The sequence below is a fragment of the Lissotriton helveticus genome, chromosome 8 (genome assembly GCF_964261635.1).
Source record: "Lissotriton helveticus chromosome 8, aLisHel1.1, whole genome shotgun sequence".
NCBI lineage: Eukaryota > Metazoa > Chordata > Amphibia > Caudata > Salamandridae > Lissotriton > Lissotriton helveticus.
The window spans coordinates 107,623,718-107,645,342 of record NC_136069.1 but is presented as its reverse complement, the minus strand read 5'-3'; the positions used below and the strand labels follow the sequence as shown (position 1 = coordinate 107,645,342).

General features: G+C 47.2%; 1 protein-coding gene and 1 long non-coding RNA gene across 2 annotated transcripts in view; one reads left to right on the top strand and one right to left on the bottom strand.

The window, feature by feature from the left end:
- The window catches only part of LOC144772418 (E3 ubiquitin-protein ligase TRIM39-like), a 196,528-nt gene that overhangs the window by 97,336 nt on the left and 77,567 nt on the right, over positions 1-21,625 (top strand). The gene's annotated exons all lie outside the window — the stretch shown is intronic.
- On the bottom strand, positions 19,765-21,035 carry LOC144772419 (uncharacterized). Its single transcript, XR_013599736.1, has 3 exons — positions 20,761-21,035; positions 20,572-20,655; positions 19,765-20,173 (listed from the first exon to the last, which is right to left on the bottom strand). It is a non-coding gene; the product is annotated as an uncharacterized LOC144772419 (long non-coding RNA).

Below are 21,625 nucleotides of genomic sequence, written 5' to 3'. Positions count from 1 at the left end.
TATTTAAACCTGGAGATCTTGCCCTGTGTTACTTCCAATAATGAGTCCCAACTTATTAATGATCCAGAGTCAATCAAATGTCCCCATCCTTTTATTCCTGCTTCCCTAAGTGGGGTTGCTAATGTATCTTTTAGGCACTCTGGGGTTCCTGGAGACCTCCAAATGGTTGCTAGCTGGCTATAGTAGGGAATCTTCCAAATTCTTCTAATATCGTACCATAACTTATATGCAGTGTTAAGTACCTTTAGTTTGATCTTTTTAAAGTATTTTGGATGTCCAAACTTGTAGAAACAATGATCGTCCTGTGTTACGGCTTTCCAGTAAGAAGAATAGTCGGCATGAGGTCTAAGAAAATATCTTATATGTTTAAAATGAAAGGCTCTATAGTAAGAAAGCAGGTCAGGGCTAGCAATGCCCCCTCGATATTTCCTCTGACGCAGTTTTCTCCATGATAGCCTCACTCCCTTTGAGGCACAAATAAAGCTATTAATTTCACTCTGTATCTTTTTTAGCCAAGGGATCTTAAATTCTAACAGTAAAGCGTTCAATAAAAAAGTAAACTTTGGCAAAATAGCCATTTTAATTACATTTGAATGCCCCAAAAAGGACGGGGATAGACAACTCCACGATTTTAATAATTTCCTCATTTCCTTAATCTTTGAGTTTAGGTTAACCTGAGCAACTTCTTCAATGTTTTTCGTAACCTCTATTCCCAGATACTTGATGCTATTTTTTGATTCAACTAATGGTGTTACTACATTCCAGTGCATTATTTCCGTTTTCTGAATATTCCCTTGGTAACCTGAAATTTGGCCAAAGTCAACAAGCAGCTTCATGATGAAGGGGAGAGTTTTATTAAGATCGCTCTTATAAACAATTGAATCATTGGCATAAAATGCCACTTTATTTACCCAGACGTTGAATTGGAATGGGATAATTTCCTCGACTCTCCTTATCATTTTGGCCAGTGGTTCTATATACAAATTACAAAGATGAGGAGACAAGGGGTGTTGGACCTGGCCTCGTGGCGTGGTTCCCCCCTTTCCTCAGCCCCCTGTTAGCCTAGCCCTGCACCCCGAAGCCCCTCGTCGTCCTGCTCCCTGTACGTCCAAACTCCCCGCACGACCCCGCCAGCCGACGACCAGCCCCGCATGCCCCTGGCCTCCTTCCCGGCTCCGAGCGCCCAGAACGTGCATCACCCCACAGGGCCCCCGGCAGCCATTTTCCTTTCCCGAGGTCCCTGACTCCCTGGGCCTAGCATGACCCCGGCCCCAGCAAAACTTAGACTCCAAGGCGCGCCAGTCCTGGCTGGGGGGTAAATGGCTCCCTGAGTGAGATAAGACAGGGAGTTTCGATTGCATCTCCGGCCTCCCCTGAGAGACTGGTTTCTCTCACACCTCTGGCCTCCCCTGTGGGCCGGTTTCGATCGCACCTCTGGCCTCCCCGAGAGCTGGCTCCAGACCCTGCTGGGCATCTGGGAATTCCCGGACGCATCTTCAAAAGGATCAAAGGGCCAACCGACAGACCTCTCCAACGACTAGCCCCCAAGGCCTGAGACCTCTGCCTGCGAGGGTCCGGACATCAAAGGGCCGCTGGACTATATCAAGGCCCGCCCAACAACTAGCGGGCAGTTGTATCCTGGACAAGAAAGCCCTGCTGATCTGATCGCGGCTGAACCTTGGGGAGAACTGAACCTCTGAACCTTTCGAGCCCTGCTGACGCTGTCGCGGCTCGTCCTCGCAAAGACGGAACCATAACATCGGAGCCCTGCTGACCTCGTCGCGGCTCGAGCTTGAACTCTAAAGAGATCTTCGTGAAATCTCCTGAGCCCTGCTGACGCTGTTGCGGCTCCTCAAGAACACCTCCGGATCGAGCCCTGCTGACCTCGTCGCGGCTCCTTAAGAACACCTCCGGATCGAGCCCTGCTGAACTCGTCGCGGCTCGAGGAGTACTCTGCTCTGGCTGGACCATTGACGCTACCAACACGACCTGAGTCGACTCGAAGTGAGTGAAGCAGCCAGTACGACCATCATCTTCCGTATCCCCCGGCTCGAGGATTGAGAGCTGTGCGCAGGGTACGCTTCGTACTGGCCTAAAGACTGAGACTGTCCTGCTTCCCTCTTCCAGAATTCCTGAGACTTTATGATCCCTCGATCGCTTGTAAATAAGAGTGCCGATTCCTTTTTACTGTTCATAAAGAACTTGTTACTGAAAACCTACGGTGTGGTGTCCGTTCGTAAGTGTGGTGTGAGCTCAGTGTGTACGATCCTAGACCCGACGTCCTCCCCGGCGAGGACCTCAGGTTAAGACTCGGCATTACTTGTGGGAGAGGTGGGTCCCGGGGTGGTCGGGTGAGCATAACCTGGCCCTCTGAGATCACCCCTTCTAACATTGGTGGCAAGCGACGGGATAAGAGCCTACATCTAGGGATCAGACAGTAAACGACTGACACACTACCTGAACGAAGAACAACCATGATTCTCATTGTGACAAGCGAAAAGACCACATTCCAGAAGGATCTTCTGGAAGAGTACACCCATCGAGAACTGAAGCAATTCAGCAAAGATTTCCATATCGCTACCACTGGGTTAAGTACCAAAGAGGACTTCCAAAAAGCCCTGACAGCATGGGTAGAGGCCGGAGCCCATCTTCCCCCGCCAGAAGGAGACGGTGGAGGAGGAGGGGCACAGACCGAAACCCGCGATCAAGAGGGTGAGGGAACCGACTCCCTGACACAGAGTCCCAGCACGGAGAGAGGTCTGTCACCGGAGGAGATGACAGACTGAGAACGCAACCGAAGCCACGAGCTAGAACTGGCACGCCTTAAAATGGAAGGAGAGCTCAAGTTGGCTGATAAGAAACTGGCCATCGAGCAGTTACGGCTGCAAGGAGAATTGGAGGAGAAGAAGCTCCAGAGGCAACACGAAGGCAAGAGACTCCAGCTGGAGCACGAGCGTGGCCTGAAAGAGATTGAACTAAAGGCCCGGAGCGGAGACAACCGAACCGCGGAGAACCGAGAAGCCGTTCCCCCGGCAGAACCAAAAGTCCACATCCCCAAGGATGTGGTAAAAGAGTATTACAAGAACGATGATATCCAGCAATGATTCAAGGCATACGAAGTCGCCATGACCTCCCACCGAGTTCCTCAGAAGAATTGGGGAGCCGGGTTGTGGGGTCGATTCCTGAGCGAGGGGAGAGACACCCTACTCGATCTACCATCCTCCGAGCAAACCTCCTACAGCCACATGAAAGAGGCCCTCCTCACGAGATATGGGCTCACCCCAGAAGATGTATCGACAACGGTTTAGAGACTGCAAGAAGATCCCCGGCACCACATGGGTAGAATATGTGAATTTCTACAGCCGGGCCTTGGAAGGGTGGATCAAGGGTAGCAAGGTGACCACTTTTGAAGGACTCATTGATCTCATCGCCTATGAACATTTATCCACCAACTGCTTTGTGGAACTGAGACAGCACCTTCTGGACAGCAAGTTGGCCGACCCCCGGAAGCTGGCGGTCGAAGCAGACCGCTGGGTGAGCACCAGAGTCCTCCTGGGGCCCGGGGGAGACTATGGCCGACACGAGCAAGGATCTTCCTGTCAGAGGGGAGGGGGAGGTCAGGGTAGACAGAGGGGGTCTCAGGCAGGGCCCCCACGAAGCCCCCCCAGAAACTAGTCCGGAACATCTCCTCCCGCAGCGAGAGCAGGGTTCCCCCCAGCTAGACAAGGACCCAGAATCACCACCGCCTGCTGCAGATGCCGGCAAACAGGGCATTATGCCAGTGACCCCCTGTGCCCCATGCTCAAGAAACCCGCTGCTGCAGGTCCCCCAGCACGCCAGCTAGCCACAGTAGCCTTGGAGGAGGAAGAGATCGAGGATCCAGAAGGGTGGGAACCAGCAGCCATGACTTTAGTCTCCCTGGGTGATAGGGAAATGGTCCCCGGAGCCCCCTTGCCAGACAACACTGAAAATACAGACAGCAGGTGACTGTCAACGGGCAACGCATAGGGGCGCTCCGAGACACAGGGGCCAGCATTACTGCAGTAAGGTGTCACCTAGTCACAGAAGACCAAATTGTACCCCACGCCTCCTGCAGGGTGATCTCAGCAGACAATTCCGTCCACACCTGCCGAATAGCTCAGGTCCTGTTCGAGTGGGAGGGCATCTCCGGGGAGTTACGAGTAGCGGTTCGCACCGACATGCCCGTGGACTGCCTACTGGGTAACGACCTGGAGAGCTCCCCGTGGAAGCAGGTAGAACAAAGAACTCACCTGGAGATGTTGGGCCTGCCCGAGTGGGCCTGCGTGAACACCCGATCCATGACCGCCCGACTGTCCACCCCCGAGGGGGTGGAACCCGAGAACCCTCGCCCGGTCTCTGACGACCCGGAGGGCAGCGAGCCATCCGAAGTCCCCGAGCTTCCCCCCAGTGAGAGCATTGACCCCGACACAGATCCCCCTAGGCCCTGTCGTCGAACAGACCACAAACTTGGACGACCTTCCTGAGTTAGCACAGTGGCGCCAGGAAGGCGGACCTTCCAGAGAAGAATTCTGCCTGGAACAGACCTCCTGTCCTTCCCTGGTTGGGCCGCGCCAGCAGGCCGCCGGTGACCAGACCGGCTCCCACCTTGTCTATTGGGAAAACGGCCTATTATATAGGGAACAGAAGTCCACCGAGCTAGGGACAGCCCGGGTGCTGGTGGTACCCCTACGTTCCCGCGGCTTCCTCCTGAGCCTGGCCCATGATGTGCCCCTGGCGGAACACCTGGGACAAGACAAAACTTACCACCGCCTGGTCACCCACTTTTACTGGCCCGACATGCGCTCCGATGTGGAGGCCCACTGTAAGTCCTGCCCCACATGTCAGGCCAGCGGGAAGGGCGGAGGGAGGCGCAAGGCCCCGCTCCAACCCTTCCCCGTGGTCAGTACCCCCTTTGAACGGGTGGGAATAGATATCGTGGGGCCTCTAGATCCCTGGACCTATTTAGGCCACCTGTTTATCCTCGTCCTGGTGGACCATGCCACCCGGTACCCCGAGGCCATTCCCCTCCGAACGGTGACAGCCCCCATAGTGGGGCGGGCCCTCATGGGGATCTTCTCCCGAGTGGGATTCCCGCGAGAAGTGGTGAGCGATCGAGGGACGAACTTCATCTCCAAGTACATGAAGTCCCTCTGGCAGCAGTGTGGGGTGACGTACAAGTTCACCACCCCATACCACCCCCAAGGTAACGGCCTGGTTGAGCGATTCAACCGGACCCTCAAGGGGATGATCATGGGTCTCGAGGAACCCCTGAGGCGCAAGTGGGACGTTCTCCTTCCCTGTCTCCTGTTCGCGTACCGAGAAGTCCCCCAGAAATCCTTAGGGTTTAGCCCCTTCGAGCTGCTCTATGGGCACCCCGTCCGGGGGCCCCTTAGTCTGATCAAAGAAGGTTGGGAAACGGCAGCCCCAGAGCCCCCTCCAGATGTGTTTCGATACATCCTGGCCCTCCGAAATCAGACTCGGAAGTTGCGAGAACTGGCCGAGGCAAACCTCGAGACCAGCCAGGAAGAGATGAAACGCTGGTATGACCAGAATGCCACTCTGGTCGAGTTTCAGCCCGGACAGCAGGTCTGGGTGATGGCCCCAGTGGAACCTTGTGCCCTGCAAGACAAGTGGACAGGGCCCTTCAAGGTAGTGGAGTGCAAGAGCCAGGTGACATACCTCATAGATGTGCAGCCCCCCAGGAACTCCTTGAGGGTCCTTCATGTGAACCGCCTCAAAGCCCACTTCGTGCGGTCCGAGTTGAATTTGCTCCTCGCCACCGACGACGGAGCGGAAGAGGACACGGAGCCCCTCCCCGATCTCCTGTGTGTGAAAGAAAAATATGGCTCCGTAGAGGGAGTGAGTCTCTCCTCCTCCCTCACCCCCGAGCAGCGCGAGGACTGTCGCCAGTTACTGGGACAGTTCTCTGGCCTTTTCTCCCTCATCCCCGGCGTCACCAGCTGGTGGGTCCACGACGTGGACACCGGGGACAGCCCTCCGGTACGGCACAGAGCCTACCGAGTCCCTGACAGAGTCCGGGCCTGCATCAAGGCTGAAGTCTCCAAGATGCTAGCCCTGGGAGTGGTCGAAGCCTCTGACAGCCCATGGGCCAGCCCCGTGGTCCTGGTTCCGAAGGCGGCCGCCCCCGGCGCTGTTCCCGAGCTGAGGTTCTGCGTAGACTACCGCGGGCTCAATGCAGTCACCAGAACCGACACCCACCCCCTTCCACGAGCGGACGAGCTCATTGACCGCCTAGGGTCTGCTCGCTATCTCAGCACTTTCGACTTGACCAGCGGATATTGGCAGATCGCCCTCACCGAGGGGGCCAGAGAGAGATCCGCCTTCTCCACCCCGTATGGTCACTACCACTTCCGGGTGATGCCCTTCGGGATGAAAAATGCCCCCGCCACCTTCCAGAGGCTGGTTAACCAGGTACTGGCTGGGTGGGAGGAATTCAGCGCCGCATATCTCGATGATATCGCGGTGTTCAGTTCCCTCTGGTCCGAGCACCTCCAGCACATCTGGGAGGTGTTGATGGCCCTGCGGAGGGCGGGCCTCACAATTAAAGCAAGCAAATGCCAAATCGGACAAGGGTCGGTGGTCTACCTGGGGCACCAGGTCGGTAGCGGCCTAGTAGCTCCCCTCCAGCCCAAGATCAATGCGATCGTGGCCTGGGAGGCCCCCACGACCCAGACGGAAGTGCGGGCATTCCTAGGGCTCACTGGGTACTACCGAAGATTCATAAAAGGGTACGGCAGCATCGTAGTCCCCCTCATGGAGTTGACCTCCAAAAACCAGCCGAAGAAAGTCAGCTGGACCCCCGCCTGCCAAGAGGCGTTCGAAGCATTGAGCGACGTCATGTGCACTGCTCCTGTACTCCAGGCCCCCGACTACTCCCGAGAGTTCGTGGTCCAAACGGACGCGTCCGAACATGGCATCGGAGCGGTCCTGTCCCAGATGAACGAAAAAGGCCTAGACCAGCCAGTGGCATTCATTAGCTGGAGGTTACTCCCTCGAGAGCAAAGGTGGAGCACCATCGAGCGGAAGGCCTTCGCGGTGGTTTGGGCCCTGAAGAAGCTGAGGCCCTACCTGTTCGGTACTCACTTCCGGGTCCAAACCGACCACCGACCCCTCCGGTGGCTAATGCAAATGAGAGGAGAAAACCCCAAACTGTTGCGATGGTCCATCTCCCTCCAGGGGATGGATTTCACTGTCTAGCACCGGCCTGGTGTTGACCACGCCAACGCAGACGGCCTGTCCCAATTCTTCCGCCTCAGTGAAGAGAACCCCCAAGGGGATGGGTAGTTCTCTCTGCCTTTCAGCTGGGGGGGACGCGTGTTGGACCTGGCCTCGTGGCGTGATTCCCCCCGTTCCTCAGCCCCCTGTTAGCCTAGCCCTGCACCCAGAAGCCCCTGGTCGTCCTGCTCCCTGTACGTCCAAACTCCCTGCACAACCCCGCCAGCTGACGGCCAGCCCCGCATGCCCCTGGCCTCCTTCCCGGCTCCGAGCGCCCAGAACTTGCATCAGCCCACAGGGCCCCCGGCAGTCATTTGCCTTTGCCGAGATCCCTGACTCCCTGGGTCTAGCATGACCCTGGCCCCAGCGAAACTTAGACTCCAAGGCGCGCCAGTCCCGGCTGGGGGGTAAAGGGCTCCCTGAGTGAGATAAGACAGGGAGTTTCGATTGCACCTCCGGCCTCCCCTGAGAGACTGGTTTCTCTCACACCTCTGGTCTCCCCTGTGGGCCGGTTCCCCGAGAGCTGGCTCCAGACCCTGCTGGCTCCAGACCCTGCTGGGCGTCTGGGAATTCCCGGACGCATCTTCAAAAGGATCAAAGGGCCAACCGACGTACCTCTGCAAAGACCAGCCCCCAAGGCCTGAGACCTCCGCCTGCGAGGGTCTGGACATCAAAGGGCCGCTGGACTATATCAAGGCCCACCCAACAACTAGCGGGCAGTTGTATCCTGGACCAGAAAGCCCTGCTGATCTGATCGCGGCTGAACCTTGGGGAGAACTGAACCTCTGAACCTTTCGAGCCCTGCTCACGCTGTCGCTGCTCCTTCTCGTAACACGGAACTGGAACATCGGAGCCCTGCTGACGCTGTCGCGGCTCGTCCTCGCAAAGACGGAACCATAACATCGGAGCCCTGCTGACCTCGTCGCGGCTCGAGCTTGAACTCTAAAGAGATCTTTGTGAAACCTCCTGAGCCCTGCTGACGCTGTCGCGGCTCCTCAAGAACACCTCCGGATCGAGCCCTGCTGACCTCGTCGCGGCTCCTCAAGAACACCTCCGGATCGAGCCCTGCTGAACTCGTCGCGGCTCGAGGAGTACTCTGGTCTGGCTGGACCATTGACGCTACCAACACGACCTGAGTCGACTCGAAGTGAGTGAAGCAGCCAGTACGACCATCATCTTCCGTATCCCCCGGCTCGAGGATTGAGAGCTGTGCGCAGGGTACGCTTCGTACTGGCCTAAAGACTGAGACTGTCCCGCTTCCCTCTTCCCGAATTCCTGAGACTTTACGATCCCTCGATCGCATGTAAATAAGAGTGCTGATTCCTTTTTACTGTTCATAAAGAACTTGTTACTGAAAACCTACGGTGTGGTGTCCGTTCGTAAGTGTGGTGTGAGCTCAGTGTGTACTATCCTAGACCCGACGTCCTCCCTGGCGAGGACCTCACGAAGACTCGGCATTACTTGTGGGAGAGGTGGGTCCCGGGCTATATATATGTTCCAGATGTTTTGCTGGATTTTGAACATTCAGATTGATGTTCAATATGAATAAATAGTATTGAGCAGAATGTTATGGTATGAGTAATTTAATGGATGCTGCTACATAAATATGTGTGTGCTTGCAAATTGTCCCACTGGGACCACCTATCCTCTGTACTGTTAATCACCCAGGTCCCGGTGGCTTAACTAAGTTGTACCCTTTTTTTGTAACCAGCTATGTAACTAGGCATTTGGAGTAGGTGATGGCATGTTGCCCCAGATAAAGGTAGAGATTTCCACAGAAAACTCTTTAGTTTGAAGAGTAGTGACTATTCTATATTTCGAGTAACCCTTTTTTTTTCTCCCCTCCTTTATGCAATTTTTATGGTTCTGTCGGACAAGGTCCCTTGTCTTGGTTCCGATAGGTATGGCTGGAGACCGCCCTTTATTAACGTGCTGACGACTGGGACTTATCATAGGACCTTTAGATTTGTTGAAGTCGGTCACAGAAACCACGTGCCGACCATTTGAATCTGAAAGATCGCATTATATGTATCATTGGACATTCCTACGAACCCTACCTCATGTTTTTGTACCATAGATCCCAAAACCTTGTTTTGTTGCTGTTCCCTCTTTGTTTATCCAATAGCCTGACTTTCCTTACTGAGCCAATCCACTCTATTGCCCTGGGAGGGGTAGTAAGAATCCAATTCACACATCTCCCGCCTAGCTAATATTATTAGGGTAAACAATAAACACTTTTGACATTTACTTAATACAGTAGTAGAACGATTACTATCGAAAATATCAAACATAACAATTAGTGGGCTTACCTCAATATTTTTTTCTTGAACTTTATCAATGGCCTTACCCACTTCTTCCCAAAAGATTCCCAGGTGTGGACACTGCTGGAACGTGTGGATATCATTCGCCTTGGGATCCCGGCATTTTGGACATTTTCTTACCACCTGGGTGTTCAGTTTGGAGAGTATTTCCGGCGTCCAGTATGACCTATCTAAAGTGAAGAGATGATTTCTCCTAAGTGGTGCAGAGACTATAGTTTGCCATAAAAGAGTGCAGGATACTTGCCAAAGATGATGCAAGTCTTGAGTAGGGAAGGTCTTTCTCCATACTTCATCCGGGACAGTGAATTCATTGTCAGGGGACTGTATCAAGTGCCAATACCATTGCGATATTTCTTTTTTCCGTACGTCGCTTAATAGTGCGTATTCCAGATTCGCTGTGATGTTTAAACTTATTTTCAGATTTTTCGACCAATTCTGTAGTTGATAGTATTTAAACCTGGAGATCTTGCCCTGTGTTACTTCCAATAATGAGTCCCAACTTATTAATGATCCAGAGTCAATCAAATGTCCCCATCCTGTTATTCCTGCTTCCCTAAGTTGGGTTGCTAATGTATCTTTTAGGCACTCTGGGTTTCCTGGAGACCTCCAAATGGTTGCTAGCTGGCTATAGTAGGAAATCTTCCAAATTCTTCTAATATCGTACCATAACTTATATGCAGTGTTAAGTACCTTTAGTTTGATCTTTTTAAAGTATTTTGGATGTCCAAACTTGTAGAAACAATGATCGTCCTGTGTTACGGCTTTCCAGTAAGAAGAATAGTCGGCATGAGGTCTAAGACAATATCTTATATGTTTAAAATGAAAGGCTCTATAGTAAGAAAGCAGGTCAGGGCTAGCAATGCCCCCTCGATATTTCCTCTGACGCAGTTTTCTCCATGATATCCTCACTCCCTTTGAGGAACAAATAAAGCTATTAATTTCACTATGTATCTTTTTTAGCCAAGGGATCTTAAATTCTAGCAGTATAGCGTTAAATAAAAAAGTAAACTTTGGCAAAATAGGCATTTTAATTACATTTGAACGCCCCAAAAAGGACGGGGATAGACAACTCCACGATTTTAATAATTTCCTCATTTCCTTAATCTTTGAGTTTAGGTTAACCTGAGCAACTTCTTCAATGTTTTTCGTAACCTCTATTCCCAGATACTTGATGCTATTTTTGATTCAACTAATGGTGTTACTACATTCCAGTGTATTATTTCCGTTTTCTGAATATTCCCTTGGTAACCTGAAATTTGGCCAAAGTCAACAAGCAGCTTCATGATGAAGGGGAGAGTTTTATTAAGATTGCTCTTATAAACAATTGAATCATTGGCATACAATGCCACTTTATTTACCCAGCCGTTGAATTGGAATGGGATAATTTCCTTGACTCTCCTTATCATATTGGCCAGTGGTTCTATATACAAATTACAAAGATGAGGAGACAAGGGGCAACCTTGCCTCGTCCCCCTTCCAATCTGAACCTGTTTAGACAAGCTACCATTTATGAGTACTTTTGCAACTGGCATAGTATATATATTTCTTATTACTCTTAAAAAATGTGTTCCCAAACCAAAGTTTTTTTATAGCTTCATGCAAGTATATCCAAGTTACACAATCAAATGCTTTAGCAGCATCAAAGGTTAAGACTGCTAATGGTAACTTTGCTTTGGAGGCTTTGTCAATGGACCAGATTAGTTGATGAGTAAGATCATGTAGTTGTCTCCCTCTTATAAGCCCTTTTTGGTCAGTATGTATGATTTTACCGGTGATATTCCCTATCCGTACTTCTAATATTAGGGTAAAAATGTTATAATCACAATTTAAAAGTGAAATGGGTCTGTATGACTCACATCTGAGTGGATCTTTTCCTGATTTTAACATTAAGCTGATGGTGGCATCATTCCACGATTTAGGCAGCTCAAGACCTTTCAAGTAAATGTTATTGAAGAGGTTCATCAATCTTGGAATTAGTATTTCCCTTAAGACTACATATAATTCCACTTGGATAGCATCTGGGCCTGCAGCTTTCCCTTTTTTAGATTTTTGTAGAACCTCTAAAACTTCTTTGCAGGTAATTACTGCATTTAACACTTCGCTAAGCCCTTCTCCCAGAATTGGTAACTTTGATTCCCTCAGGTACAAATCTATCACATTGACTGAGGGGGTCTGATCCTCCTTATACAATGTCTGAAAAAAATCTTCGAATGCCTCTTCTGTTTCTGTCCTGCTCTCTACCTTTGCATCTACCAAGTCGCTATGTATTGCATTTATTATGTTCCTGCTGTTGTCAATTTTGGTTGTCCATGCTATGAGTTTCCCACTATTCTCTCCGTATTCATAATTTGACAATCAACTAGCCACCCATCTTTTAATTATCCTTCCTTCCAAATAGACAGACAATTCAATTTTCTTTTTAAAAATGTCCTCTTTTACTTTTTCTTGTTCTGTTGCAGAGGTTGCTGCTTCATAATTCCTGTGTTGGTCTAGAATATCTATTATAATATGTCTAGATTCCTTATTTCTCTCTGCAGCTAGTCCTATCAGAGCTCCTCTGACTACGGCTTTGTATGCATCTCACACACCTTGCAATGAAACTTCACAGTTATCCTTAATTTGAAAGTCTTCCTCTGTTATAAGTTTTAACTTTTCTATAATTTCCTCATGTAAGAAGCGTGTGCGATCTATGGTCCACCTAACCTCACCCTGTGTATAGCTTTGGATAAACTTGATTTGGACTAGGGGGTGATCGGATAGATTGGGTTGGTACATGATTTACTTTAATAACCTGTTTGCTTAATGATATATCTATCAAGAAATAATTATTGATGAATGCCCATACTTATGGTTTATAAATGTAAATCTGCTATTCTGATCCCCTTTACTCTTCCATATATCACTAGTTCTAAGTCTTCTTTAAACCTATTAATCCATTCCCTCATTTTGGGGAGATTTAAGGCTCTCCCTGGCTGGTGTCTGGCTTTTCTTGGGACTAATAACAGATTAAAGTCTCCCCCTATCATTGTTGGGACTGATATATTACTTAGCTGAGCATACAGGCATTGCAGAGGGGCTGGGTCATCTGAATTTGGGTCATTGTATCCGACTACAAAAAAAGGTTTGCCCTCTATGTTGATCTTAGCTGCAGCCCATCTGCCATTTGAATCAGCAAACTCTTCTACAATGTTTATCTTTGAGGGTTTTAACAATTATTGCTACACCTATAATACAGCAGGACTGATTAGTACAGGTTGATTTTTCCACAAATTTTTCATGTTTTATAATTTCAAGCCACTCCGATTTAACAAGTGGGTTTCCTGTAAAATTATAAGGTCACATGTATAGAGCTTCAATTATTCAAAGATTTTTTTGTCGCCTTCTCCACACCTTCAGGCCATTTACGTTCCAGGTTATATAATTTTAATTGTACCCTCTAATGCTACCATCTATATTTTCTGCTCACTTCCTTTGTCGCTCTCTCCACAGGCTCTAATTGTTTTAGGTAAAAGATTCCGTTTTCAGGACCTTGTATTCCCTGTCTCTTGCATATAGGACAATTTTTGTTTTGGTTTTCCCTAGTGCTCCCTACTCGATAAACCAAAAATAAAATAATCTAAACTAACCCCTGTCACCCTCTCCTGGAGAACCCTCCCTTCTATCTTTGGGCAAATATTATAGCCCTATTTATGTTCCGACTTCATGAGGTCATCTGTTTGACATAACTGGCCCTTATTTTTTTTACTTTAATTTGCTCAAGTAATGTCTCAACTTCTTTTGGTTCTTTAATATTGTAAGTTTTGTTATCCAACATAATTCTCAGTAATGCTGGGAATTTCATCTGAACAGTAGCACCTGTATGTTCCGAGGATTTTTCCTTTGTGCACTTCGTCTAAAAGGATCTCTGTGTGCTCTTCGGATATCTTCATCCAGTGCTTTGCTTTCGTCTCTAGTTCCGGAAAACAATCCTTCAACAAGGATACCAAGAAACTTTTAATATCCTGTCCCTCTGAGCCCTCCGGGATATTTAAAATTAGTAAATTGTTCCTTCGAGAGTTCAATTCAAAGAAATGTATTCGGTTATTATACAGGTAAAAATAACCATAAAAGTACAATTAATAGATCACAATCTTATTCCATATTTAAAAATTCCAAAAATTCATGTAATCAAGAACTTACATGTTAAAATTCATATTACATTTGATTTCTGAAATTTAAAAATGTTCTTTAAAAATGCAACAACGGAAGCAACAATAAAAATATTATCCAATTTCTGAATTGCCAGGAATGCTGGGCGGCATTGTCTTAGTTCCATTCTCTTTAACACTGGAACAATCCATCTTTTTCTGGGTATCATATAAAATGTGCAAAAGAACAAAACATGTATAGACGACTGAGCTGACATATCGTCACATGGGCATTTACAAAGTAATCTTGACCAATCGTTCACCTCAGGAAAACTTAAAGATCTATGCAGGATGTTAAGTCTGAGGCGAGTTAACAAAAACCTGTCAAAATCCTAAATAGGTAACAAAATATAAGGCTGAATGTTCACTCAAATGATTTTTAAGAACCTTTCTAGGAATTTGACACATTAACAAAGGATCACTAAAATTTTTGGGATAAAAGCATCTTCACATAATGTAGCCATCTTATCTTATTAGCCCCGTCAATACTCATTACGTCCTTTAAAATACAGCAAATAAATGCAGTCTCTTTGGTGGTCCAAACCCTGTGCCACAGAAGAACAGGTTGAACTTTAATCACATATTCCAGGTACGGCAGACCCATTTCAGTGTGACAGATTGGTGTGGAAGTGCTGTCCGGGACGGCCAAAAGGTACCTAAGAAAAGTGTTTTCTGCCACCTGTTGTGTGGAAACGTTAGCGTACCCCCAAATGCCTGCACCATAAGTAGCAATCGCTAAACATGTCGCCTTATAAACGCACAACATTTCCCCTGGTGACCGCCTACCCATTTTCCTGCTAAAATTTGTCAGTGCCATCAGTGACTTAAAGAATAGGAGCCTTCTAGCTTTAATTGCATTGCACCTGGAGCCAGTCTGATCAAAGAGGAACCCCAAATAGGGGAATGTTGGCGTATTATCTAATGCCTTTGAATTAATATAAATTGATATTTTCTTTTTATTAGCCCCAAGCCCACAATTCATGGAGAAGGTTTTGGAACAATTAATTGTGAGGCCCAGATTAGTCATAAATTTCTAAAAGGATGTTACAGCCCTTTGCAGGGCAACGGGCGTTTGGGAAATTAAAACTGCATCATCTGCGTAAAGGAGTGCAGGGGTGGGTTGTGTCGCTGCCGTAGGCAGGTCCCTGCACTCCCTAAGCAGAGTGCCTTCTAGGTCGTTAATATATAGAGTAAACAGGAATGGGGCAAGGACATAGCCCTGCCGCACCCCTCTTGAAATATGAAACGCCCTAGTACAATCCCCATCCTTACCAAAACGGACCTTAGCCCTTGCCCCTGAATATAGTTGCCTAAGAAAGGAACTATATGTTCATCCACCCCCAGACTTTCCAGAATTGCCCACAGCTTTACCTGAGTGACACAATCAAATGCTGATGTTAAATCAACAAAAGTTTAAAACAGCTTCCCTTCTTTGGCTTTCGTGTATTTATCTAAAAGAATACCAAGATTTAGACCTTGATCAATAGTTCCGAGGCCCTTTCGAAATCCATATTGGAGATTGCTGATAATTGATTGCTCGTCTGCCCATGTTGTAGTCTATCTATTAACACATGCCCAATTATCTTAACTGTGGAATCTAATAATGATATTGGGCGATAACAGGCTGGGCTTCCTCTATTACCCTTCTTATATATCGGTACGATGATAGATTCATACCATGTCGTTAGCAACCCCATAGAGCAGAATGCATTAAAGAGTTGCGTGAGCAGGGGTCCCCATAGTTCCACAATATTTTTAAACAAGTCAACCGGGACACCATCCGGGCCCGGGGCCTTGCCGCCCAAACTGGCTTTAATTAATAGCCAAATTTACCTCTTTCAAAGTAAAGTCCATATCCAGTTTCAGAAAAGTGGGTATGGGCTCCAAGTCAGATTCTAGTCCTTCAGATATGCTAAACTATAGAGTTTAGCATAGTGTGATACCCACTCATCTTCCGAAATAGCAATCTCTATGGTTGCTTTGAAGTTGTCATTAAAAAATGGGGCATTAACCGCCTTCCAGAAAGCGGCAATATCATGATTCATAGAAGCCTCGTACAAAGCATTCCATGCTTCCTTTTTAATTCGTCCTTCCTTTTTGCAAGGGCCTTCTTATGGCTCCTTCTGGCTTCCCTTATTAGGTCCTGATCCTTGACTCTGGCTTTTAAAGCGTTTTTGAGCCTAGAATAGGCCTTAGTACAGGCAGAGTCAAACCACCACCCTGTTTTAGCACAACGCCTTTTGGCGTCTACCCAAAGACATTTTTTAATTTGGGCTGAAATGACTTTAAAGTTCTCTATAATTAGAGTCAGGGGAATTTTCATCCAAACAGGCATGAAAACTAGCATTACACTTAATATATTAAAAAGAAAGTCCTCAGGAATTACTTTCGTCCACTTCAAGGAATATCCATTTTGTCGGCTCAAAGCAATATTATTTAAGAGCTGCCTAGAACTATTTATCCTATTGGGCTCTTGATTAAGTACCAATATATCAACACTCAACGAGAAGTGGTCACTTAAAGCGATGTCATCTGTACTAAAATTCCTAACACATGCAGAGTGTCTACAGGATATCAGAATATAATCGATAGTTGAAAAAGCTACTCTACCACTAAAAATGGACTGAAAGGAACCTCCGGATGACAGACTATTGGCGAACCCCATATCGCAAGAAAACATGATGTCATTCAGGAGATCCCCATACATTGTATGCGAAAAGTGGGGAAGGCTAGTGTCTTTACCAAGTGTAATCCCACACATCCCCCTTTCCCCCTTGTGGCATAAAAAGTAGTTAAAATCCCCTCCCCAGACCACAAAGACATCTTTAGAAATCTGGCCAAGTAGATTTTTTACATTTCTGCATAGGCAACCCAGCATTTCCTCCACCAGCTCGGAGGGGGCATTATTATAAAAATTCACAATGATCACGCATAGTGCCTTGTCCACATGTATCCTAACAATGTGATAATAGCTGTTGTTATTGACCATCTCTACTTTCCCAGTTTTTAAATAATTGGAAATAAAGGGGCATAGCCCACCTTTTGCTCTACCGTACATCGAGCTAATGGCTGCGGTATGAAATGTTTTAAAACCACACAGGTGGATAGGGTCTTCAGCCCAAGTTTCTTGTAAACATAGCATCTCGAATTTCTTTACATAATCCACCCACACTTTATTGGTCACATTAGTTTTTAATCCAGCCACATTCCAAAACATAATCTGGCATTTAGTGTCCTTAGCTTTACTGTCTGCACTACCACTATGGAGAAGTGTGGCTCAATGGTTAGAGCGGCAGACCCTGATGCAGAGGTCTGGCCAGGGACCAGGTTTCAAGTCCGAGGCGAGTAATCAGGTCCGAGGAAATTGAGCCCAAGACCTGCCGAGACGGTCTTGGGCTCAATTTCCTCGGACCTGATTACTCGCCTCGGTGCCTATTCTAATCATGGGTCCCACTCTGCAACTCTGGGCAATAGCTTGCTTAATCTCCACAACGGCCCCAAAAGCGCTGGGATGCCTGGCTGCACCTGGGGGGTGCCCAGGAGTGGACATTTCCCAGGGAAGCCAGGAAGGGTTCCTAAGCGGTATACGGACAGCGCCGGGACACCTCCGGTGGAGGTAGCTGTGCGCTTTACAAATTCCGACATTTACATTTACAAATTCCGACATTTACATTTACTATGGCCCATATGGTTAGTGGGAATAATTTTGTCATAAGAAGTGGAATTGTTTCACATAATCATCCTGCTTCTCTACACAGATGGCGGCCATGTTGGTTGATTTCTCTTGTATGGGATGTACTAAACTGATACTGTTTAGGCTGTCTGTTAATTCACCCATCTGCGTGCATCAACAAGTGGGTTAATAATGGCAGCATCAGAGGGATGCCCCGATCTCAGTCAGTCCACTTCTTCCAACCCATTCAGTCAAAACGATTATGGGTGGAAATGTTAAACTGGTTACTATAGGACGGCATACAATCTGGCCAATTTAACCTTGTGGGATTCCAACTTGGAGGCTGATAAAAAATATCCCAGGGGAACAGCACTAATCTGTGTGTTACCTGTGAAATCATTCCCAATTCTATTTAGAATCAGTTTCACAAGGTTTGGTGTTTTGAATGTACATACAACACGGTCCCCTGCAAGATTTTGTTTTCCTCTCCCCAACCAACTCACCCTCCTTACCATCTTGCATTCGTCAAACAATTTGCCAGTTAGTCCTGTTCTACAACCCAACCATTGTAGGGACTTATTCCTTAGGTTCACCCATGTTTCATCCCCTGCATTGGTCAGTGCATGAACATTAACTGAAACCACTACATACGGTGTTTGCTGCTGGAGGTAGATCTAAGCGCGTAACATGTTGTGTCCCGGGTGTCTGGTGCACAGTACTAAGACTTTCTAACGGGGGAGGTTGTGGCTGTCTTTACCAGAGCTTGGTGGGCCTGTGAATTGGTGGCTAGCGTGTTTTGCGCTGCTCGAGGGGGTACTGCTAAGGGAGCTTTAATACTGGCAATGGCAGAGCCCATATATCTTGTATGAGAACTAGAAGCTATCTGATCATTTTTAGTAATATGGTCAACTGAACTAGTTCTACCCGTTGCTGTAAGCTGGACACTATCTAAACATTTGGATATGAATGCCTCAATTGCACCAATTCTAGTTGTGAGGCTTCCAAGGCTGTCTCTTATCAGACTGTCTAGGGCCTCCAGTTTTGCTTTAAGTTTTTCTACTTCCGTCGGCATTAGCATATTTAAGCGAATTAATGCTTTTTCCCAGTTTTCAGATTTATTTACTGGTGCAGACTTAATTCTTTTTTGGGCCCTTTTACGGATTTTAGGGGATGGCCTCTCAGCTACAATGGAATCTATTACTTCTTCCCCCGTGGGACTTGGATCAATGCTACAACAGTTACTCGGGTTCCTAGCATGCTTGTTTGGTGGCTGGTGCAGTGCATCGGGTTCCTGCTCACTTTCAGAGATATGGTCAGAGATGTTTACCACACAGCCATTTGTGCCTTTTTTACCTCTCTGATCTCCAACTATCTCAGATCCAACTTTCAATAAAGTGCTCTCATCTCATCCAGGCTTTAAGGCCTCTTCAACTATGTTGATCTGCCTTTCTATGGCACCAACCGTGCCAGTAAGATAGTTTAGAAAGGACTGGCGAGGATACTCTTCTACATTAACTAGCTTTTTCTTCTGGGCAGACATTGTTTTTCGCTTCCCCATATTTAAGTAAATAATACACAAAATATAAAACACAAAATGAACAGCAGCCCAGATAAACCAATAGGTGTGTCAATCTGTACTGACTCCCTTGATCAAAAAAATATCAGAAGGACAGGAGTCCAATGTCCAAATGTCCAAAGTCCTATTAAGGTATGCCCAGAAACTATGGTAGTCCTCTCATTAAAAGTAGGTGCACCTTTTGGCAATTAAAAATAATTCCTTTATAACAGGAAGGTCCGGGCCCTGGCCCAGCCCGGCATCTGTCGGTCACTGACGGGCCCGCCCTTGGCCCGAGCTTCGCCCGGGCACGCCTGCACGCGTTACGCACTGCGGGAGCCCTAGCCCCCTTATGAGCACCTCCTGGTGCTCACCAGCATGAGGTGCAGCGTAAATGCCACATGGGATGCTGGGGGATGTAGTCCCCTGATGGTGAGAGGGCAATGGCGGCACTCGAGCGGTGCGGCGGATCCTTCTGTGTCCCAGGCAGGTTCTGCGGCGATTCAAGGCAAGTGCTGGCAGGTACTAGCAAGAAAAACATCGGCTCACGGGAGCCCTGGCCCCCTTATGAGCATCTGCAAAAAATGGGAGGCCTCCTCAATTGGAGATACTTTAAGACTAGGGAGAAGAGGGGAAATAGACAACACACAGCTAAATATCCTCCCTCATAGTCTATCCATGCTTTACATCAAGACGTGGTTCTTCTCAATTATTGATATACATACACTCACAACAGTGACTTTAGGCAGAAAGATTTTCCATTGTCTTTATTATTTTGCATAACTTCATCATTTCATTTCTTTCTTTTTTTATTCTTCTTTTATATATATTTTCTTTTTTGTTATTTCAAAATCAAGAATTCTTTTTAACAAATGCAAAAAGTGAGTACAATCATTACAATCAATATTATTTAAACTAATCTGTACAAAAACAAAACGTCCCTGGACTGTATTCAAATAAATACACACGTCATACCCATTCATACACATACACACACTCACATACACTTTGCCTCTGTACATGGTAGATGTTTACAGATGACCAGCAGAACCTTTGTTCAACACAGATGTAAACATTTGGAGCACAAGGCTCAACAAAGCGTTGACGCGCGTTTCGGTGGTGTAAAGGGAATTAGACCAAGTTCATCAGGACCTTGTCAGATATACAGCTCCCAGGTGACCTAAAATGCACATAAGAAAACAAGAATAAAACACTGTTGTGGATACTAATCTCAAAAAATACATTTTCAATAAATTATTTGGCCATCTATGAGCACATAGGAAGACTGAAGGTCAAGGGACATTCTTACAACAATGCAGCTATACAAGAGGAACAATTTTATGCTCCAACCATACACAACATCATCTCACCCTCCCTTAGTGTAAAGAGTTTTGACATGTGATGAAATACCAGAAAGCCAACCACCAATCCAAAAGTACACCATCACCATTTGTTAAAAACATGCTTGAAGAGACGAGGAAAAAAAGGAAGAATTTTGAGAGTTAATCAAAATAACTCCTGGCATAAGTGAGTACTATATACAACCCTGTACGTGTCCGTTTTCACTCTTTTACTTACAGACAAAGACTCGTTGGAACTATTATTCTTGAAGTCTGATTGATCATTTATTGAATTATCCTTTAACCTCTGCAAGAACCGTTTCTATATTAAAAATAAACAGTAGTATCTATCATTAGAAAGGGGTCTCTCGTTGTCAAAAAAATATCTCTCCCCCCCCCCCCGCCCCCCCCCCCCCAAATGTCTTACCAAGGTAAATTTCTGATGGCCAAAACATAGATTATCCTGGTTAATTCCATTGTCCCATTCACACAGCAAGGACCAAACCTGGGCTGGGAGAAGAAAAAGCGGAATATGAGCACACAACGTCCCGAAATGAGCATCTCCAGGTGCTCACCAGTGTGAGGCGCGGCGTAACTGCAGCGTGGGATGCTGGGGGATGTAGTCCCCTGATTGTGAGAGGGCAATGGCGACACTGGCGGTGCGGCGGCCCCTTCTGTGTCCCAGGCAGGTTCTGCGGTGATTCAAGGCAAGTGCTGGCAGGTACTGGCAAGAAAAACATGTGCTCCCTTCGAGAGTTATTCTCTAAGATTTCAACCTTGTCCCTAAGTTCTTTCTCACTGGTTCTCAGTTTGCTGATATCAGCCTGGCATCTTTTTACTTCTTCCTTTGTTCTGTCCACAACTGTCTCCATATCGGCAACCCTATCAAACGGAGCATTACCTTTGGACTCCAACGCTTCACCAGACGCTTGTATTTCTTCTTGGTTTCTTTCCGACTTCGCAAAGTCCAGTTTAATTTCTTTCAGCAGCAAGGAAGCTGTCAGTCTGCCGATCTCCCCCTGTGAGAGCGATTCCGAAACTCCGTCTTGATAATTTGAAGCCATGTCGTGTATTGAGTTTTTATCTGTCTGCGGGCCATCCCCTACCTCACCTACATCTACCAAACAGTCATCTTCCGCCCCCTCTGTCATCAATATTTGAAAGCGGTTTGGGGACTCTGCTATTCCAATTTTTGAAGGAGATTTTGTTTCTTGCATCTTATAGATAGCAGCGATTGATTTCCCTTCGCTTAATGAGGTCCCCTCCTTCGACTGTTTGTCTTGCACTTTAAA